The 22,968-nt window shown below is 42.3% G+C and overlaps 1 long non-coding RNA gene across 1 annotated transcript; it reads right to left on the bottom strand.

The window, feature by feature from the left end:
* Nucleotides 1–15,678: 15,678 nt before the first annotated feature.
* LOC309400735 lies at nt 15,679–16,439 on the bottom strand. The gene is made up of 3 exons (XR_014176704.1): nt 16,372–16,439; nt 16,000–16,113; nt 15,679–15,785 (listed from the first exon to the last, which is right to left on the bottom strand). It is a non-coding gene; the product is annotated as an uncharacterized lncRNA (long non-coding RNA).
* Between the last annotated feature and the right edge of the window lie 6,529 nt (nt 16,440–22,968).

The raw sequence follows: 22,968 nt of genomic DNA on the forward strand, positions 1-22,968 counted from the left end.
TAGGAATAATATGTCTTCTATAAGAAAATGTTTAGAAGGACCGTTTTTTTATGGGGGAAAAGATCTTCCCGATGGATTATTATGGTGGTGAGAATATTGTGAGAGCAGTTTCAGAAACGAGGGTGACTTCTCCACTCTTACACACTTCATAGCTATGTACCGATCTCCTGGGTTGCCTATTGCAGAAGTTTGCATTGCTTTTATTTGAAGATTTGAACAGTTTTAAAAAGTCAGATGATGGATGGATATTCTGAGAGGATTGCCACTTATTACTCGTGACGGTCACGTGACGTGACTTCTTGTTAAATGGGGCGCAGCCTGTTCTATCTTTGTATTTCCGTGGCCTTTCTACTTTTACTACCGGTTCACTTCGCGTGCGCTTTGCAATTCAATGTCAATTTTTCTTCACGCACGTGCAGAACGATTTACAGTGAACTGCGCACACGCGCACACTACTAAACAACATGCCGGCAACAGCAGCGACCGGGAACCAGTTCGGGGGCGTGGCCAACCTGGGTTGCTGCTGGTTCTGCGACCCAGGACAAAATACCATTCCGGTTCAGCTGTATTGGGCAGAATTGGGCAGAATACCATTCCGGTTCAGCTGTACCGGGCAGAATTGGGAGCAAGCCACCTCTGTGTGACTGTCATGTGACTGCTTGTTAAGTGGGGCATGGTGTATTCTATCTATGTATTCTGGTGGCCCTTCTGATTCCCAGCAATCAAGTGATTTCCAAAGTTTAATTGGGTCAAAAGTAGGAATCAGTCATCACTAGGTCCATCAGGAAGGGCCCTGACTTTGGGGGAGAAAGAGTGCACGAGTTTAGTCTGGCAAGATTCTGTCTATTTGGCTGTTTGCACAAATCCATTAGTATAACAGAATAACAGTTGGAGAGACCTTGGAGGTCTTCTACTCCAACCCCCTGCTCAAGCAGGAAACCTTACATCATTTCTGACAAGTGGCTGTCCAGTCTCTTCTATAAAACGTCCAGTGCTGGAGCACCCAAATCTCTGAAGGCAAGCCCTTCCACTAATTGTTCTGATTGTTAAGAAATTCCTCCTTAGTTCCAGGTATCTTCTCTCCTTGATGACTTGATTGCCAATAAAATGAAATTCAATGGTGAAAAGAGTCAGGTTCTACATTTAGGCAAGAGAAACGGAATGCACAGGTACAGTATAGATGATACCTTGCTCAGTAGTGGTAACTGTGAAAGGGATCTTGGAGTCCTAGTGGACAACCATTTAAATAGGAGCCAGCCGTGTGCAGCAGCTGCCAAAAAAGCCAACACAGTTCTAGGCTGCATCAACAGAGGGATAGAATCAAGATCAAGTAGACCATAACCTACTACTAGATAAAGTAGAAGAATGTGGGTTAGACAGCATCACCACCAGATGGATTCGTAACTGGCTGACCAACTGCACTCAACGTGTAGTCCTCAACGGAACTGCATCTACATGGAGGGAGGTATGCAGTGGAGTACCCCAAGGCTCTGTTTTAGGCCCAGGACTCTTCAACATCTTCATCAATGATTTGGATGAGGGAATAAATGGGGAACTCATCAAATTTGCAGATGACACCAAGCTGGCAGGAATAGCCAACACTCCAGAAGATAGGCTTAAGATACAGAAGGATCTTGACAAACTTGAACATTGGGCACTATCTAATAAAATGAAATTCAATGGTGAAAAGAGTCAGGTTCTACATTTAGGCAACAAAAACGGAATGCACAGGTACAGTATAGGTGGTACCTTGCTCAACAGTAGTAACTGTGAGAGGGATCTTGGAGTTCTAGTGGACAACCATTTAAATAGGAGCCAGCAGTGTGCAGCAGCAGCCAAAAAAGCCAACACAGTTCTAGGCTGCATCAACAGAGGGATGGAATCAAGATCATGTGAAGTGTTATTACCACTTTATAATCCCTTGGTAAGGCCACACTTGGAATACGGCATTCAGTTTTGGTCGCCACAATGTAGAAAAGATGTGGAGACTCTAGAAAGAGTGCAGAGAAGAGCAACAAAGAGGATTAGGGGACTGGAGGATAAAACATATGAAGAACGGTTGCAGGAACTGGGTATGTTTAGCTTAAGAGAAAGAAGGACTAGGGGAGACATGATAGCAGTCTTCCAATATCTTAGGGGTTGCCACAAATAAGAGGGAGTCAAACTATTCTCCAAGGCACCTGAGGGCAGGACAAGAAGCAATGGGTGGAAACTAATCAAGGGGAGAAGCAACTTAGAACTGAGGAGAAATTTCCTGACAGTGAGAACAATTAATCAGTGGAACAGAAGTTGCCTCCAGAAGTTGTGAATGCCCCAACACTGGAAGTCTTTAAGAAGATGTTGGATAGCAATCTGTCTGAAACGGTATAGGGTTTCCTGCCTAGGCAGGGGGTTGGACTAGAAGACCTCCAAGGTCCCTTCCAACTCTGCTATTGTATTGTATTGTATTGTATTGTATTGTATTGTATTGTATTGTATTGTATTGTATTGTATTGTATTGTATTGTATTGCACATTGCATTGCATTGCATTGCATTGCATTGCATTGCATTGCATTGCATTGCATTGCATTGTATTGTATTGTATTGTATTGTATTGTATTGTATTACTTTCCATCCATTGTTTCTTATCCTGCCTTCTTTGGTGCTTTGGAGAATAGGTTGACCTTCCTCCACTTTGTGGCAGCCCCTCAAATACTGGAAGACTGCTATCATGCCGCCCCCCCCCCCCACTTCTTCTTTTCTCTAGACTGGCCAAACTCAATTCCTGCAACCGTTCTTCATATGTTTTAACCTGCGGGCCTTTCATCATCTTAGTTGCTCTTCTTTGCACTTTTTCGTAAGTCTCAACATCTTTTTTTTTTACATCGTGGTAATCAAAACTGAATGCGTTATTCCAAATGTGGTCTTACCAAGTTGTTACGAAGTAGTGTTAACACTTAATGTCATCTTGATGCTATCCCTCTGTTAGGTTGGTTGATTCTCTGTCATTCTTGGGTTGGGCCTGAGAGTTTGCCTTCTTAACTTTGGCCTCATTGAATGGTGTTCTCTCTTTTGAAAGCACGTTTTCTGCACAGGAGAGGTCAGGAGTTGGGAAGGCTGCATGAACTGTGGTGTAGAAGAAGAGCTTTGATGTGAAGAAGGAGGCCAAGGACAGAGCTGTGGAATATGTGTACGGGTGTCCTTGGTGAAGATGACCCGGTTCTTTTTTCTTGCCAGGGTTAGAGGACAGAATTATGCGTAGGTGCAGCCTTTCAGCTGCACAGCTCTGCTTGTCCAGTCCTGCTTTCTTCCAAATTCTCCACTCACACTGAGTCACACCAGGCCACCATGGACTGGTTTAAACCAAGACAATTCTGGAAATATTCCACCATACAGATTTCAATCCAGAAGGTGTAATATCCTTGCTAATTCTCCAATAAGTCAACTGGTGGCCTTTTCTGATTGTCGTTGGGATGAGACATTTTTGTCGCATAGAAATCAGTGACAAGGACAGCTGTTCTCCTGTTAAAACAATGTTTATTTATTGTATGGCACATGTACTTCACATTTTGATAAATAAAGCAAGAGATAAAAATACAAAATGTGAAATGGAAAGCTTAAAATATTATAAACATATATCTAGACTAGCTGGATAACCGTGCTTCGCGACAAAACTATGTGATTGGGCAATGCAGGAGAAATCTGGTCCACAATCCATTGGCTCAGTGGTGGCCGGTGATTGAAAGACATAAGGGAATATCACTCCCGCCGCCTTGAATCCAGAAGCAGTTCTATAGGTGGAAGGCATAGACATTTTGGTGAGGTACCGACGTTTAGTACTGTAAGTAGCCCCAGACTGCTCCTGAGAAAAGGAGTGGAACATCTGCCAGTTTGAACTGAGGTAACGGAATGTGAGGCAACTGGCAATTGGAACAGAGTTCTTTTCAGATGGGGAGGGGGAGTAGAACTCCTTAGCATCAGAGTGTGTTAATTACTGTATAAGAAATACTAATGATCTGATGGTCATTTTGAAAAATCCTTTCTTAGCAAGCACTTAGAAGCCAAGAGGAACATATGTGTCAAATTTCAAGTTTGTAGGCTTTACGGTTTTGGAGATTTTGTGATGAGTAAGTGGTACTTGGCTTTTATATATATGTAGATTACAGGTAGAATTTTTTGTTTTGTTTGCCACAGCCTGGAACTCAACAAAATTTCCACTCTAGGTTCTAATTTGGTACTCTGTCACTAGATGCTGGAGAGTTAAAGAAAAGTCACCACAAACTTTTTACTAAAAATGAAACCGTCATAAACAAACTGAGCCCTGTGATTTTTCTAGTCGCTGAAATATAGCAAGAGAGAGAGAGAGAAGTGGGGAATTTTTGTTTCTTGACCTGAGGCAGGATTTTTTTTAAACAAGGAAAGATTTATTGTAATTTTCCCTCTAAATTAAAGTAAAATAAATTTTCCTCTTTCGTTTTCCACTTTAAATCTCATTTTGCAGAATATCACTGCTTTGCTTCATAGAAATGGTATCTTAGGGCCAAGGAGGCACTGTGGATGATTTGAGGAAACTTCTCTGCTTCACAGTAGACATTAATTTATCTCCGAACATTTTATGCAGACGGCCCCCCTTCCCCAGAGCTGAGAGTGGATCCGTTGTCCCAGAGGGTGAAGGAAGGTGACCCCTTGCTCTTCCTCTGCTCAACGGAAGGAGAAAACGCAGAGAAGAAGTTCCACTTCTACAAGGATGGGGTGGAGATCACCAGCAGCTATGAAGGTCTTAGGAAGGAGTCCAGTGATCTCTCAGATCCTCTTCAAAATGTCTCTCTGAGAATCCCGCATGCCACCTTCAACCACAGTGGGGAATTTGCTTGCAGTTATGAGAAAAATATAAATGGGCGCTGGGTCATGACTTCTTGGAGCCAGGGAGTGAAGGTCACAGGTGAGCCCGTCGGGGGAAGGATGGATGGGATGAATTCTTGGGATGTGAGACCATCAGGAACTCCCACCACCACAGGGTACACTAGGAAGGACAAAGGAAGTCCCGGGGAAAGGCAAATTGGCTTCTGTGGGGTTGCTAAGTAAACTCCACAGAGGCATCCATGAGAAATGCAGAAGTGAGTTTGCTGTAAGAGATTATTTCAACCAGAGATTTAATATGATCCAAACCTTGAAGAACGGGATGGGTTAAGACATTCTGATAAGAAATACTAAATCATCCCTTTTTTTTTCTTACTCAAACCAGTGTGGACCCAAGATTCAGATCCTATGTGGAGATATTCCTGGATGGCGATTCTTCTTATAATCCTGCTGGTTCCACTTGCCTTTTATTGCTGGATAAAGAAGAGGAGTAAGTGAAGCAGTTTGGGTTGAAGGGTTCCCTTACCTGGAGTCCTAGAATGACAGAGGAGGGGGAAGGAGAGTCAGGCCTGGATTTGAGAGAGACAGGGAGAAAATACACGAGGAAGACGGAAATAAACCATTTCATGTTTCTCTTTATTTTTATCGCCGCCTTGGAAGAATCTCAGCTTGCAGACAAGAAAGAGGAAGAAGGTGGCCGTGGAAAAGTGACGTGCAGTCAGGTGAGGCAAGTGAGGCACAGCCTCACCACTCTCATCATGAAAAGAAAAAAAAATGTAAAAGGAAAAAGCTGAGCTAGTTGCTGCCTCACCATGGATGACTCTGCTTAACTGTTTTAAAAAGCCTCTAAAAGAGTGACTTTAGGCGTTTTATGATCACTCGAGCAGAGTTAAACAAGGGTTAAAAGCCTAAAAATCCCTGACGTAGGTGAGGCACACAGTTCTCCTGCCTCATAGTAGAGGGTGCTTTTTTGGAGGCTTTTTTCCAACAGTTAAGCAGAGTCATCAACAGAAGCCAGGCAAAGAGCCGTGCTGTAGCACACACACTTTCCCCCAGCCTCTTTCTTTTGGAAGTCTTGGATCGGCTCCCCTCCGGCTTCTCTGCCTCTCCTCTCACCCTAGCTTGCCAGCAGGAAGTGAGTGGGTGGGCTTTATTGCATTCCAGGCATTTTCCACCTAGACAGCAGGCTGCATTGGCAATGGGGGAGGTGTTTGGGGAAGGCAGCAGGGGAATGGGGGAGATGGCAGAGGAGCTGCTTTCAAGCCACTGGAAAAGATATCCAATCCAATTTTTGTGTATGTGTGTGTGTGTGTTTGTTTGAGAGTGAGTGAGAGAGGGAAGGGAGTAGGAGAGATAGTCGAATCCAGTTTCTCTCTGTGTGTTTGTGTTTGTGTGTGTGTATGTGTATGTGTGTTTAAGAGAGGGGGAGGAAGAGAGAGAGGGAGGGAGGAGGGGAAGGGAGAAGAAAAAGAAAATGAAAAGAGGAAAATTATTTCGCAAAGGAGAAAAACAAATGCTGTCGCTTTAAATCGGAACTGAGCATGCCTAGCTGTGGAATTCTGGGAGTTGAAGTCCACAAGTCTAAAAATATTTGAAACCCACCACTGTGTCAGTTCCTCACCAGCCATAAACCTCACCGCACCGCCTTGGAATGATGGAGCCTCCAGCAGCAACAGCAGTTAGACCCTCTCCTTTCAGGGTAGCTGGTGGGATTAATGAGTGACTTCAACCCTCTCCAGAGAAAGATCTCTTCACAATGGAGAGTGAAGTTATGTTCCTTAAATCCCCACTAATGACTTACAGTTTCCTGTGGAGTCATCTGACTGTCATTGTGTAGAAACAAGAGGGGCGCAGGTGGGCTTTCGAGTGCCTGAACTACTCCGTTGTAATGTTGGTAGATAGCTGAATTTCAACAATTTCAAGCAGTATTTACTTTCCAAAGGTTGTCTTGATTTCTGTGAATAGCTATTTTTTGTTCTTTCACTTGTTTGATTTCAGCCAAAAAAATTAGGCATTGTAGGACCCCTAGATATGCCGTTATGACCTTCAGCCTAACAAATTATACGTTGGCCATAAAATTAAATGATCTTGAAGCCCACAGAAAAAAATACAAACAGAAAAAGTATATTTCAGACCACTAGGTATCTTAGAAGCCATTAAAGAGTCCTCCAATTTGGAGGGGGGAGGGGGAGTTTTAGGGGGATGTGCTTGTGGGTTTGTCAACAGCATCTCAACACCATCAACAATCTGAGCGTCAAGACTCTGACTAATGAACTCAAGCAACTCAGAACCCTAAGACTTGGCTCCTTCTCTAAGGAGGACATCGTATCGGCACAGCTTCAATGGAAAGCCAAGTCGAGATCTCTCCCACGGTTTCAGTAGAATTGAACTAGGAAATAACCCCATCCTAAGGGTCACAGGTCACATTGGCCAATTATGTCAATTGGCAGGCTCTTCAGGCACTCACTCATCTCCCATCCTTATCGCTGGAGATGACCTCGGTTCTGAGAAGAAAGCTCTTGGTTGTGTCTAGTGATGCATTCTGGCCTCCTTCCCCCCTGTGTGGCAACTGAGGAGAGAGAGATGGCTGAGGTCAGGATCAGTCCGAAGTTGACAGTGAGACAAGAAACTAGACTGGGTCAGATCTGATGCCGAAGGTCTATCCTTCTTTTCCTTGATGGGCTGGCAATCTTTCTAGGCTGTAGCAGATGTATCAAGCTTATTTATTTCTAAAAATGCTGTAGAATGATGGAGAAATGCCATGTTCTCAACGGCTTCCTCATCTGCCGGCAGATTGAACAACGTCTTCTCATTCCCTCATTTTTCCCAGGACTCTGAGGCCACCTACAACTGCATCCAGGACTCTTTCTTTCTTTCTTTTTTAATTGTTTTAATTAAACAAAAAAAAAAAAACTACACAAAAACATTCTTCATTACACCTTCCAGAAAGCATGTCGATTGGTTACAATTAAATTTCGTTCGTTACTACAATCGTTCTTTATATTTCATTCATATTGAATTGTACATTTTAAATCAGAAATCTTTATACCATCAATATACCATCATTCTCATTTAACTATATTGGTTTAAACGTGCTTTTGTCTAGAATCATTTATATTTATATTATAATAAATCTAGACAAAAATTTATTGCTAGAATTTATAAGTACCGCGGAGAGATTACATCTTTATAACAAAATCTAAACAACAACAGAATTTTTTTTTAATAAAATTAGTAAATCTTTTCCCCAGGTCCCATATTATAGTTTATATCCAAATTGTTTTTACCAGTTAGAGTTATTATTTCATTATTATTGTCATGATGGGTTATGTGTTAACGAATAAACATTTTAAAAATGAAAACATTCTATAAGCAGCTACAATGTTCTACTTATTTATCACCTAGAATTAACAAATTTTTTATTTTTATTTTTATTATTTTTCCCCCCATTCAATTATGTTTTATTTGGGTTTCACCATTCTTAACTTTCTTATTTTACCCATAACTATTATTTTTAAGTTTTGTTACATTCCTTCATTGATTCTTGTTTCTTTCCTCCATCCACCTATACCATTTATCCCATATCTGGTAGAATTCTGATTCTTCTTTTCCCTGAATTTCTTTAGTTAGTTTGTCCATTTCAGCACAGTCCATAACTTTTCTTATTATTTCATCTTCACTTGGAGTTAGTTTGTTTTTCCATTTCTGGGCATAGGCAATCCTTGCCGCCGTTATTATATGTAGTATTAAATACTGAATTTCTTTTTTGCATTTTGCAGACATTGTTCCTAATAAGAAGATTTCCGGTTTCCATTCTATTTTAACTCCCGTTATTGCCTCCAGCCAATTTTTGATCTTTTTCCAAAACTTTTTAGCCTCCTCACAGGTCCACCATAAATGGTAATACGTTCCGTGTATCGATTCGCATTTCCAACATTTTGGGGAGGTATTTGATGATATTTTAGCTAACCTTGTTGGTGCCAGGTGCCATCTATAAAACATTTTGCACTGGTTTTCCTTGTATGCAACGGAGAGTGTCATTTTTAAGTTTGTTCCCCAAAATTTTTCCCATTTGTCTAATTCAATGTTATAGCCAAAGTTCTGTGCCCATTTTATCATTTGTTCTTTCACAATATCCTCTTCCATTTTATACTTCAGGAGAAATTTATATATTCTCCCTATCATTTTTCTATCTGGGCTTTGAATGGTTTTATCCAATTCGCGTGATTCTGTTTCAATGTCATCTAATTTGGTATCTTTATTGTATTTAGTTTTGATTCGAAGGTAAGTTAACCAGTCAACTTTCATGTTCTCATCCAGGTCTCTTTCACTCTGTCTCCTCCTGGACCAAGATGGAAGAACCATCCTACACAAGAGAAAACAGAGGAGACACCTTACTATAACTTTGTGCCTTAACTCAAAAAGGAGCAAAATCAACCCTGATTGGAGCAAAATGTGTCTCTCTCGGTCCAGTCTCTAGGCCTAAACATGGGCATCCTCCTTGAAGAGATGATGAAGTGAAGCTGAACTTCAATTTATGGCAGAAGAGAGAAGAAATAGAGAAAAATTCTGGGCATAATTTACTCTAGGACTGTCAGGAAATTGCGCAGCCCATGTCCAAATGGTATCCGTGACGCTGATATAAACTTGTAGTTTTATGTAAATAAATATATTTTACAACTACAGGTGTCAAGTTTCCCAACAGTGCTGTAACTGATTCATAATAATCAAGCCAATGTTTTAACACAAAAACCAGTGATTTATTGATAGCATCATTAGGGAAGATTTGTTCGCAGCCAAATCTTGGCTCTGTTTATCTGCTTCTGAACTTTATCCCTGTTCCTTCCCTCCCCTCAGTCTGTGTCATAAATCACGTTACCCAATAGATGCACCCCTCCCATCCCGGCAGCAGTAATCTGAGATCCGATTTCAGCCGACATTATGTCATGACATCATTCTGTCCCCATGATAACACGGAGAGTTGATAAAGGTAGTAGTTGTCTTACATCAGTTTGTTTAGTGACCATTTGAAGTTACAAAGGCACTAAAAAAAGTGACTCATGACCATTTCCTGCACTTGTGACCGTTGGTCATTCCCATGGTCACCTGATTAAAATTCAGATGCTTGGCAACTGACTCATATTTATGATGGCTGCAGTGTCCCGGGGTCACGTGATCCCCTTTTGCAACCTTCTGACAAGCGATGTCAATAAGTCAGGTTCACTTAATTACGGAAGCCATTCACTTAACAATTGTGGCAAGAAAGGTCATAAAATGGGGCAAACTTCACTTAACAAATGTCTCACTTTAGCAACAGAAATTTTGGGCTCAACTGTGGTCAGAAGCTGAGGACTCCCTGAATATATAGAGCAAAAAAGTTATCCAGGCTCAACAGGAGCATTGTGAGGTAAATCACTGAGCGCACAGAGCTCACAGAAGAAAAAGGCGGGAAAAAAGGGAACCTCCCCCGCCACACACCCAGTAACCAATCCCAGCACAGATTGCCTCACCCAGGAGCCAGCACACTTATTTTTTGTTTTTTAGATGTTTTAACATCTTATTAAGTTATAAGATACAAAATACAAAAGTAAATAGGAAAGCAGTGAGGGAAAAGTTGGGGGGGGGGAGTGAGGAAGAGTTGGGAAAAAGAAGTGTTGACTTCAAATTCCCTCTGTCACAGTCAAATAAGTCATTTACATCAAATCACATTTTTTTTGTTTTTTCATACTAATATAAACTAGCCATTTCTATAAGGATCTAACAATCCAATCAGTGGAACCCAAAATCAAAGTTTCATTCTTTTCCACCTCAAGCACAAAGTTCAGAAGCGGTTTCCATGTGGAAACAAAGTACTTCTATTCTTTTCTTTCATCAAAATAGTCAATGTTGCCATCAGCTTCTGCAGCCATTTGTCCATGGTGGAAATCAAAGTGTCCTTCCATTTTTGTGCGTACAATAATCTTGCTTCTGTCAACATATATAGGGTCAAATTTTTCCTCTAAGTCTTTTCCGTTAGACGCAAAGGGAAAGTTTTTGGTTTCATCTTTATCTTCATTTTCAAGATTTTCCCTATTAATATATGAATCATGCTCCAAAATTTCTTGGCTTTATCACATGGCCACCATACATGATAAAAAGTCTTTACTTTTACACTTCCAACATTCAATTGACGTATCTTTGTACATCTTAGATAACTGATCTGGTGTTAGATATCAGTGATACATCATCTTCTTAAAAACAAAAATCTTTTAAATTACAGTTTAGTATAAATTTGAAACCCTTCATCCACATATTTTCCGATTGTTCAAGCATGAGGGGATAAATGGGGAACTCGTCAAATTTGCAGATGACACCAAGCTGGCAGGAAGAGCCAACACTCCAGAAGACAGGCTTAAGATACAGAAGGATCTTGACAAACTTGAACATTGGACACTATCTAATAAAATGAAATTCAGTGGTGAAAAGAGTCAGGTTCTACATTTAGGCAAGAAAAAAAATGCACAGGTACGTATAGGTGGTACCTTGCTCAACAGTAGTAACTGTGAGAGGGATCTTGGAGTCCTAGTGGACAATCATTTAAATAGGAGCCAGCCGTGTGCAGCAGCTGCCAAAAAAGCCAACACATTTCTAGGCTGCATCAACAGAGGGATAGAATCAAGATCACGTGAAGTGTTAATACCACTTTATAAGGCCTTGGAAAGGCCACACTTGTAATCCTGCATCCTGTTTTGGTCGCCACGAAGTAGAAAAGATGTGGAGACTCTGGAAAGAGTGCAGAGAAGAGCAACAAAGATGATTAGGGGACTGGAGACTAAAACATATGAAGAACGGTTGCAGGAACTGGGTATGTCTAGTTTAAGAGAAAGAAGGACTAGGGGAGACATGATAGCAGTCTTCCAATATCTCAGGGGTTGCCACAAAGAAGAGGGAGTCAAACTATTCTCCAAGGCACCTGAGGGCAGGACAAGAAGCAATGGGTGGAAACTAATCAAGGAGAGAAGCAACTTAGAACTGAGGAGAAATTTCCTGACAGTGAGGACAATTAATCAGTAGAACAGAAGTTGCCTCCAGAAGTTGTGAATGCCCCAACACTGGAAGTCTTTAAGATGTTGGATAAACCATTTGTCTGAAATGGTGTAGGGTTTCCTCCCTAGGCAGGGGGTTGGACTAGAAGACCTCCAAGGTTCCTTCCAACTCTCCTATTGTATTGTATTGTATTATTGCATCACATTATATCCAAAATTCCCTGCCCACTGAATCATGCAGTGTTTTACATGTTCGCTTTCAAAATTCAATTGCAATAACATTTTATAAATCTTAGCAATATGTTCATCCTTTCTGTTAGATACTTGCTCTAACTACAGTGGTTTTCACCAAGGTCCTCTGTTCCGGCGGGAACAGAGGTTTAATCCTATTGGTCGGAGGGTCTGACCGCTCCCTATAAAAGGGCTGCTGTCAGATTCAACCTTCGCTGGGTTGTTCTTACTTGTTGTACTTAATAAAGAGCTGTTGTTACCGTTAAGCCTGTGTGTGCCTATCCATTACCCAATCTAACAGTTTTCACACAGTAAGATTTCAAGTTCATTGTTAACAAAATAAAACCCATAATTCTCTTATCCAACTTAAATCTTTATTTCAGTTGTTGGTAGGTAAACCAATGGCAAACGTAACCATCCGATTCAAGTCCTTTCCTTGTTTTTGTCTTTGAAGATGTTTTGCTTCTCATCCCAGAAGCTTCTTCAGCTCCGATAGAACAGTAGGGAATGGGAGGATGTACAGTATATTCCTTGCACACATCTGGCAGTTTGCATCCTTTTAGAGCAACGGGTGTCAAACTCAAGGCCTGGGGGCGGGATCCAGCCCACGGGGTGCTTAGATCTGCTTAGATGCAGGGCTGCCTGGAAACAACGAAGGACCAGCCTGCAGTGCCTCTGCCAGCAAAAATGGAGCATAGGAGAGCTGCAAGTGGCTTTTCTGAGCTCCGTTTTGCTGGCAGAGGTTGTAGGAGGCCATTGTGGCCAAAAATGGAGCTCGCAAGGTTCCAAGGGCAGAACTCCCAAGCTTCATTTTTGCCGGCAGAGGGTTGCAGGACACGGTCGCAGCTGAAAATGGAGCTCAGGAGCTCTTGGTTGGCTAGAACACAAGTTATGTTGAGCTGGCCATGCCCACCCCAGCCAGAGAAGGTCAAACACAATTTTTGCGCGTGCAAAATTTTTCGGTAGTCATGCCGGCGCAGGAACCCACCCCTGAATGTGGGGATCCAGAAACTATCCTTGATTTAAAAACAACAACAACAACTCTGCTCTTGAATTACATTCTGGATTTTACAATGATGTTGACCCCACCCACCATCTGTGCCGGAGACCCTCCTTCTCCATCCTGGACTCATCCGCAACTGGACCCAGAAACTGAACTCATTAACTCAGAAATGGAGGCTTTCCCACAGCACATCTCTACTTTGGCTTTTATTTTGCTTTTTCTCTGACATTTAAGCTTCACTGGAGATCCCAACTCCATGCAATGTGCAGTCATCAAAAACACCGAAGGAGGGAAAAAAGTGACTGTGGGCTTAATAAAACATATCTCTCAGAAATGTGACAGTGAGAAGGGGGTCATCACTTAGGAGGACCCAGAAACACTCCACCTCCTGCACATGCATGTGTAACCCCCCACCATCCACACGCATGTGGGCACCGCCCCCCACGCATGTGTGCACATCTCCCAGCAGAGATCCCCAAATCAGCCGATTGGCTAAAAAAGTGTAGGCACATGCGCAGGGGAGCTGACCTGAGCGACGGCCTGCAGTGATGCCCCCTGTGGCATGACTGCCATAGGTTCGCCATCGGAGTTATAGGAGAGAGATTAGATTGCCCCTATAGATTAAAAGGCCAATTATGAAGAAGATTTTAAAAAAGTATGTTACGAAGAGAAGAAATTATAATGGAAATCTTCTCCCCAGCGGGCTCAAGTCTATATTGAGATAGAACTGAGATTCGGTGAAAATATTTACATTTAGTAACTGAAGCAGTGACGTTTGTGCAGAGAGAACACGCCACTATACCTGATTGATTGGAGAGTGCTGGTGCCTGTGTGAGGCAATCTGTGCTGTGATTGGTTCCTGTGTGTGTGGAGGGGGAGGTTCCTTTTTTCCCGCCTTTTTCTTCTGTGAGCTCTGTGATTTACCTCACGATGTTCCTGTTGAGCCTGACTAACTTTTTTGCTCTGTATATTCAGGGAGTCCTCAACTTTCGACCACAATAGAGACCAAAATTTCCGTTGCTAGGTGAGACATTTGTTAAGGGAATTTTGCCCCGTTTTAAGACCTTTCTTACCTTTCTTAAGTGAATGGCTTTAGTTGTTCATTTAGTGACAAAGGGACTTTTCCATTCACTTTGCTTATCAGAAGGTCACAAAAGGGGATCACGTGACCCCGGGACACTGCAACCGTCATAAGTATGAGTCAGTGGCCAAGCCTCTCAATTTTGATCATGGGAATGACCAATGTGGAAAACGGTCATAAGTCACTTTTTTCACTGGCGTTGTAATTTCAAACGGTCACTAAATAACCTGTTGTAAGACAAGGACTAGCTGTAGTTGTAAAATGTATTTATTTGTGTAAAACTACAAGTTTGTGTCAGCATCTCTGACTCCATTTGGACACCAGCTGTGCAATTCCCTGTCATACTCCTAGAATAAGATTATGCCCAGGATTTTGCCCTATTTGATGTGTTTTCTGCCGTAAACTGAAGTTCGGCTGCCCCTCGTCATTTCTCCAAGGGTGATGTCCATGTCTAGGCCTGATAAGGAACTGGGCTGAGAGAGGCACATTTTGCTGCAATCTGGATGACTTTGCTGCCTCCTTTTTGGTTAGAACACAATGTCACTGTACAATATCTCCTCTTCTTCCCGTTGCGTACGACGGTTCTTCCTTGTTGATCCAGGAAGAGACGGAGTGAAGGAGTCCCGGATGCAACTGTAAGTGACCTCAGAGTCCTAGGGAAAGTGAGACAATAGAACAAATGAGCTGGAAGGGACCTTGGAGGTCTTCTAGTCCAGCCCCCTGCTCAAGCAGGAGAACCTATACTATTTCAGAGAAGTGACTGTCTCTAGACTCTTCTTCTGAGAAGCCATTGCTCATTCTGCCTGCAGGTGAGGAATCCACTGAGAACATGGGATTTCTCCATCATTTTATAGCATTTTTAGAATAAATACGATCGGCACATCTAGGCCTAGAAAGATTGCCAGCCCATCAAAGAAGGAGAAGGATTGACCTTCAGCATCAGACTTGTGTCATATTCTGGAGGGTTTGGAGATGCTCCTGAGAAACCCACATGGCCAATCCCCTGAAAATTTCCCCCGACACTTAATTATAGGAATCTTTAAGGCCTTCTAAGAAACTTGGCTTTTGAAAAAAAAACCATTTCTGTTTGTGTGGGCTTCAAGGCCATTCAATTTCTTGGCCAACACACGATTGTGTAGACGGAAAGCCATAAAGAGAATTATTCGGCTTCCTCACTTTTAAAGAAAAATCTAGTACTTGCAAAATTCCTAAATTCTTTGGTTGAACCTAAGCAAGTCAAGAAAATTAGAGCAGATGTTTAGAGAGCTCAAGGCAAACGGTCTATATGGAAAGTAAATCATGTTTGCATTGAAGGGTTGAAGTTCAGAAGCTCTGAATCCTATCCACATCACTCCTGTTTCTTTATGGCGGTTGGGAGACTCCAGAAGACACCATCAATAGTGGGGGATAAAACCCTGGTTTCGCTCTCCAAGGTAAACAGACCTGTAAACATATACTTCCCTGATTAAAGTCACCCACGAATCCCACCAGCTACCTTGACAGGTGAGGAAGTAGCTGCTGTTGCTGCTTGAAGCTCCGTCACTGCAAGATCATTTCTTTCCTCTTTCTTTTCCACGAGCTGAAATTGTCCCTGGGATGCTGATGCTTCCAAGGGAGAAATAATAATAATAATGATTAAAAAAGAAAGATAACATGGCTTCTTTTCATCGATCTCACATATTGTTTGCCCTTCTCTCTCGGGTCTTGCTCTCCTTTCCTGCCTCCCCAGAGAATCTCTCGGCCAACATCTCCAACCCCATCAGGAGCCACATCTAGGACTCCAGGTGAGGGAACCCTTGAACCCAAACCTTTCACTTACTGATCTTCTTCTTCCAGCAATAAAAGGCAAAGGGAACCAGCAGGATTATAAGGATTATAAGAGGAATCGCCATCCAGGAATATATCAAAATAGGATCTGAATCACGGGTCAAAACTGGTTTGACTAACGAAAAAGAAAAATGATTTAGTATTTTAGGCAGAACATTTTTACTCTGCCTGTTATTGAAGGTTTAAAATCCATTAAATCTACAAATGAAACAGACCCCCCCCCCTTTTTTTTTTAAAATCAAGCTCAGTTCTGGATTTTTCATGGACCTCTCCCACAAAACTAATTTGTTTTTCTCCAGGACTTTCTTTGTCCTTCATGCCTTTCATGTTGGTCTCGAGATTGAACCAAATCCAAATCTCCTACCTGGCTCAACTGTGACGTTCACTGCCTGGCTCCAAGAAGACTTGACCCATCGGCTGCTTCTCTTTTCTTCATAACTGCAAGCAAATTCTCCATTGTGGTTGAAGGAGGCATGAGGGATTCTCAGAGAGGCATTTTGAAGAGGATTTGTGGCTTCACTGGAGGGTTCCAGAAGACCTTCTTCCCTGGAGGGGATCTCCACCCCATCCTTGTAGAAATGGAACTTCTTCTCTGCGTTGTCTCCTTCCGTTGAGCAGAGGAAGACCAAGGGGTCACCTTCCTTCACCCTCTGGGACAACGGTTCCACTCTCAGCAATGGGGAAGGGAGGCCGCCTGCACAAAATGTTCACAAGGGAGATATATTAATGTCTACCTTGAAGCAGAGGAGTTTCCTCAAATCATCCAGAGTATCTCCCTGAATCTAAGGTACCATTTCTATGAGGCAAAGCAATGATATTTCAGATAGTGGAGGTTAAAATGGTAAATAAGGAAGGAGAATGAATTTGACTTTAGCTTAGAGTGAAAATAACACAAAGTCTACTCCTTTTCACACAAGAGAGACTGGACCAAAAAATCATTACCTCTATCTTCCCATCAACTGAATCTTCCAATTGAAGAAAAGCAAATTTCTGTAATAGGCAGTACAGTACACAAAATGTATAAGTAGGTGGATATGAAGCATTCAAAGCCAAATACCACTCACTCATCACGAGATCTTGAGAACTGTAAAGCCTACAAACTTGAAATTTGGCATGTATATTCCTCTTGGCTTTTAGGTGCTCACTAAGAAAGGATTCTTCGAAATGATCATCAGATCATTAGTATTTTTTATACAGCAATTAACACACTCTGATGTTAAGGCATTCTACTCCCTCATCCCACTTGAAAAGAATTCTGCTCCAACTGCCAGTTGCCTCACATTCAGTTCAAACTGGCAGACGTTCCACTCCCTCACTCAGGAGCCATCTGGGGCTCCTTACAGTACCAAACATCGGTACCTCACCAAGATGTCTACACCCTCCACCTATGGAACGGCTTCCGGACTCAAGGTGGGGGGAGTGATATTCCTTTATGTATTTCAATCATTGATCTCACCACTGAGCCAACAGATTAAACCGGAGTGAGTCAGATTTCTCCTAAATTGCCCGATCACATAGTTTCTACGTGAAGCATGGGTATCCAGCTACTGTTGTCATAGCCATAATATCCCATTGGGGAGATATTTTTCTCATGGAAAGAACATCCTGCTAACCATTTTCTTGCAGGAGGTGTCATTTATTTAGCGATGGGTTTGCTTCTTTTGTATTTTGTTTACTGGATTTATATTTGAAAGGTCTATTGTGCATTTTCATAGCTTGAGCATTGTGCTACCCTTTGCTATGAATATTTTAGGGTAATAAATATTCATCTTACCAACCACTGAGAAGACCAGCTCGTTACTTTCGGGAGAATAAGTCCCTCCCGGCGATGTTTCCATGATCTTGCATATACACTTTATCTTTATTTGGCTAGAGTTCAGATTTCCAGTCCTGAGGTTGAAGGTATTGTTAGGGAGATGTTGATCTTTAATTGGTAAGTCGGATTGATCCTTACAGTAGAAAAAGAACCTCCCTCTATGGGATTCCTGGGGATTCCCTGACTTGACTCCCTTGGAGAGGGAGCAACTCAAGGAAATCTCTTCTCCTTTAATAACAAAGTTGTTTGGGAGAGACGAGGACAGCCTGGGGGCTGTTAGAGATGAACCTGAAGAAAGAAAGAGAAGCCATTGAGTCCTTCCTTCTGAACTCCTCCAGGAACCAAATCTCTACACCAGAACATCCACCCCGATTCCCAGGATGACTCCCATCCATCATCTGCTCTGAGGATCCTTGACCCATTATTTCCTCTTGCCAGGACAAAAGTTGGAACAAAAAGGACCAACACTGCAAATGAAAGATCCTCCTACCCTTGATACCAAGATTTCAACCCTCCCTGATCTTTTAGGCCCATCTTCCTTTCTGCTCTCCTTACTTTGCAGGCCCTTCTTCATTTTATATTGGGAGAAGACATTGTTGAGGTGGACATTTTTTTGGAGGGTCCATCTTAGACTCACCAGGGACATGAAGAGAAGGATTTTCAGGGTTATTGGGTAAAAACAGCTATTCATTCTTCAGTTTGGCAAAGTTTATCAAACCAAAGATTAGATAATCTTGTGTTGGCTCTTCAGGGAGACTCAGAGATGTGTCTCCATGAAGGGAGGCACCTCAACAGTGTTTGATCATAGCCATCTGCAGAGATGCCTCCTGAAGAAGCAACAAGGACTGGATTCGCCCATTTCACCAACCCAAGTGGAAAAGAACAGCAGAGCAGCTGCACCCCACAGAGATGGACTTCTCTTCTTCTGAATCACTCCATGGGCTTTCGGTTTCATTTGACCTTCTCCCTCCTTCAGAGGCCGCAACAATCACAGTTTAAGTGTTTGTGAAGAGAAGCAAAGTCTGCACGAGGGTCTCTTACCTGCTCCCAGGAGGATCCAACGAAGAACTGAAAGAGAGAAGGAGGGAAGGTGGAGTTAAGAGAAGGAGAGATGATCCCAGGCTGTGCAAGAATTTCATCCTCAACTGAATCTTCTTCCCTGAATGGACTCAGCAGATGAGATGCTGCCCTGAAGGAGGAGGAGGAAGTGGTCTTGTACCACCCATGTTCTGGCTATTGAGGGAGAGGGAGTGGGTCATAAGAGTCCCCAAACCTTATTATGGCTGAGATGAAGAGCAGATGTGGAAATCTTCAGGGCCCCAGATAGGTTTCTTCTCCAAAGTTCAGCTGTCCTGATATCCTCAGTTCTCAGTTATTTGAGAGGAGCAGGAGGGAGAAAAGGGAGGCTCCTTATACTCATTTCCGTTCACTATAACTACAAAATGGCCCCTTTCTTTGCTCATCCATTACCTCAACTTCCTATCTCTTTTAGGCAGTGAAACACTTCTGGATGTTTCTGATGGGAGGAAGAGAGAGACTGCTGTGGTGGTACCTTCCTCAACAGTAGTAACTGTGAAAGGGATCTTGGAATCCTAGTGGACAACCATTTAAATAGGAGCCAGCCATGTGCAGCAGCTGCCAAAAAAGCCAACACAATTCTAGGCTGTATCAACAGAGGGATAGACTCAAGATCCCGTGAAGGGTTAATACCACTTTACAATCCCTTGGTAAGGCCACACTTGGAATACTGCATTCAGTTTTGGTTACCACGATGTAGAAAAGATGTGGAAACTCTAGAAAGAGTGCAGAGAAGAGCAACAAAGAGGATTAGGGGACTGGAGAGTGAAACATATGAAGAACGGTTGCAGGAACTTGGTATGTTTAGCTTAAGAGAAAGAAGGACTAGGGGAGACATGATAGCATTGTTCCAATATCTCGGGGGTTGCCCCAAAGAAGAGGGAGTCAAACTATTCTCCAAGGCACCTGAGGACAGGACAAAAAGCAGTGGGTGGAAACTAATCAAGGAGAGAAACAACTTAGAACTGAGGAGAAACTTCCTGACAGATTAATCAGTGGAACAGCTTCCCTCCAGAAGTTGTGAATGCCCCAACACTGGAAGTCTTTAAGAAGATGTTGGATAGCCATTTGTCTTAAACAGTATAGGGTTTCCTTCCTAGGCAGAAGGCAGACAAAATGGAGAGGAGAGGTAGGAATAATGCTCCATTGCTCAAAAGATTCCTTGCCAAGGAAGAAGAAAACTCAGTTGTCCTGAGAAGGATTAGAAGAAGAAAAGGAACTGGGACGAAAGCAATCACCTCTTTGGGGAGGAGAAGAGTCAGATTGAGATGGGAGGTAGAAGAAGAAGAAGGTTCTCAAACCTATAATCCAAGGGATGGCCTCCATCGTCTCTTCGGGATTCCGGGGTAGCTCTTCTTGGCCTCCGTCGCTCTCTTCTTCCTTCCCCAGAGAGATTGAGAGATGCAGCTTCTCTTGAGACAGTCCTCTAACTCAACAGCCAAGAGAGGAACTGCGTCACCCACCCAGACCAGGACAGAGCTCAGCTCCCCGGCCTTCTTCAACCACACCAAAGCCTTTCTCTCTGCAGCAGAGAACTGCCCCCATCCTCCCCGCCTCTCTTGTGCCCCAAGACAATTGAAAATAACAATAACCATCTCGTGAACTGGGAGGTTAAAAAGCAAAATACCCGGGTAAGTTTACTCTGCAGCAAAGCCTAAACGCCACCTGACATGTCAGCTCCACTTCTTATCCTGAGCCACAGATTTCTATAGTGGAGGCATAGAATAAAAAAAAGGATAAACTATGAATTATGAAAAGTTGAGAGCTGTATGTTCTGCTAAAACAGTTCTGGAAATTGCTGTTTGAGTCTAAGCATCGTAAGAATTCTCCTCACTGTGAAATTCCTGAAGGGCACTCAAGCTATCATCTATTTTGATAAAGGGTTAAAATTTGTCCTCAGATAAATATGACAAACCTTCCAGAATTTGAAATTAGGGCAAAGAATATCCTGGATTTGGAAACGAATAGCCAATAGCTCCCTGCAAAATAACAGGCATGGAGTTTATTTTGGCTTGATATTTATCTTGATTCCAGATAAAATGAAAGTGGACTTCCCCAAAACCGTTTTTTTAAAATTAAATCTATGATTTGCTCTGGAACTGCACCCCCAAACGTACAATTATATGAAGGGATTCAACCCACTGTTAAAATCATTATTATTTCTACACCCCATTCTAGTCCAATCAGAGGTGCTTTGCTAATTCTTGTTGAATTCTTGTTTTATTTGTATTATTTTATTTCCAGTTGCTGAATTGCATTGACGTGTGTGTCCCTTCTTGTGCACGTCCCAGAAGCCTTTGTGATCCTTGCGCCTGAGAAATATTGCGGTAGAAAAATCCACAAAGTGTGTCCATTTTTTAGCTTTTATTTTGCTTTTTCTCTGACATTACTGAAGATCCCAGAATCGGGATCTCCACGCACCATCCACCCATCAAAATACTGAAGCAGAAGAAAAATAATAGTGGACCTAAGAAAAAGGAAATCTGAAATCTCTGTGAAAATGTGACAGGGAGGAGAGGTCATCACCTAGTATTTAAAGGAAAATGCCCTAAAGGGATGGGCACCGTCTTCCATATTCTGCCCATATTCAAACAAATATGGAGAGAAACAGCCCAACAAGGAAAGAGTTCCAGGTCTTCTCTTCACTTTGAGAGAGTCAGATGTGAAACCTCAAAAGGATGAATGAGCTGGCAGGTTCCTGAGATGTTTTAGTGTTGAAAGAGTCTCTAAACTAGGCCTCATTCCAATTTGATGCATCGGGATTCAGGAGAACAAGTGGTTCAACTCTGTAACAGAAATCTTCCCAGCAGGCTCAAGTCTAGACATAACTAAGACTCGTAGAACAGGGCAATGCTGAAGATTTCCCCATTTTTTCATAGGTTTTCTCTTCTGCCATAAACTGAAGCTCATCTGCACTTCATCATCTCTTCAAGAATGATGTCCATGTCGACTTCCGGTGGCACTGTAGGCATTGAAGGACGTTCCTTTGGGACCGCCAGCCTCGTGATCACATTTAAGCTGCTAGAACAGCATAAATCAGCTGTCAAGCGGCTTGAAAACTCTCCCCTTGGGAAAAGAGGGGGGGAAGAGCAGCTGGGCAAGGGTAAAGCTGCCCATAGACCCCTCGGAGCAATTCTGGGGCTCGAAGTGTGAGAGCTCCCCAAGCAGCCCGACAAGGCTCCGCATCTCGGGACGCTTCTGCTGCAGCAGAAACAAAACGCCATGACCAGCCCTGCAATCAATGTTTTAATCTACAATTGAATAAGAAGCAGGCAGAGCAAAGACAGGAGTGATTATAATAAGTAAAAACTTTAACTCCGACGCAGTATCACTTCCTTCTGCGAAGATTGAGGAGAACAAAGGGTAATAAAGATGGAATCTGCAAGTCAAAGGATGTGATCAAAGCGAAACTTAAAAGGAAAGTATTTGTTAAGTGTTTGTTAAAAGACTCAAGAGCTCAAGATTAAAGAAAACAGTTTTGCTTTACTAATGAGCTATAAGATTTAACAAGTTTGGGGATTAAATGGACTTTTTGGATTTAATAATTTGGTTGTTGGAAAGTGTGATTTGAATATTCAGAAATGCCTTCAAAACAAATCAACAAAATAAGTGCCGCTAAGAGTGCTGGAAGTCACCCGGTCCAGCCACCTAAATTGCAGTCTTTATTATCTTTAGTGGATACACAAACAGTGACATTTGAAGCTCTCCAAGGTGCTTTAAAGGCACAAGCCTCATTTTTGCAAGAAAAAAATCACATGTGTCTGATGAAATGTCTGAAATTAAGGACTTAATTCAAACCCGCAATCAACAAATAAGAGAGGATACAGTGGATGCGTTTAAGGGTTTGTTTGCTTTTGTAACATCATTGGACGACAGGGTGGAAGAAATTACTCAGTCTAATGTGAATTTGGAGAATAAAGTTGCTGAGATTCAAACCAAGATTGAAAAATCAGAGGCAGAAGTTACAATGATACAATACAGAGCGATGGAATTTGCTTTGAGAATAAGAGGCCTGAAAGAAGATAACCAAGAAAATTTGAAAGAAATCTTTGCAGAAGCTTTCACTCA

The sequence above is a fragment of the Natrix helvetica genome (assembly GCF_964273705.1).
Source record: "Natrix helvetica genome assembly, chromosome: W".
NCBI lineage: Eukaryota > Metazoa > Chordata > Lepidosauria > Squamata > Natricidae > Natrix > Natrix helvetica.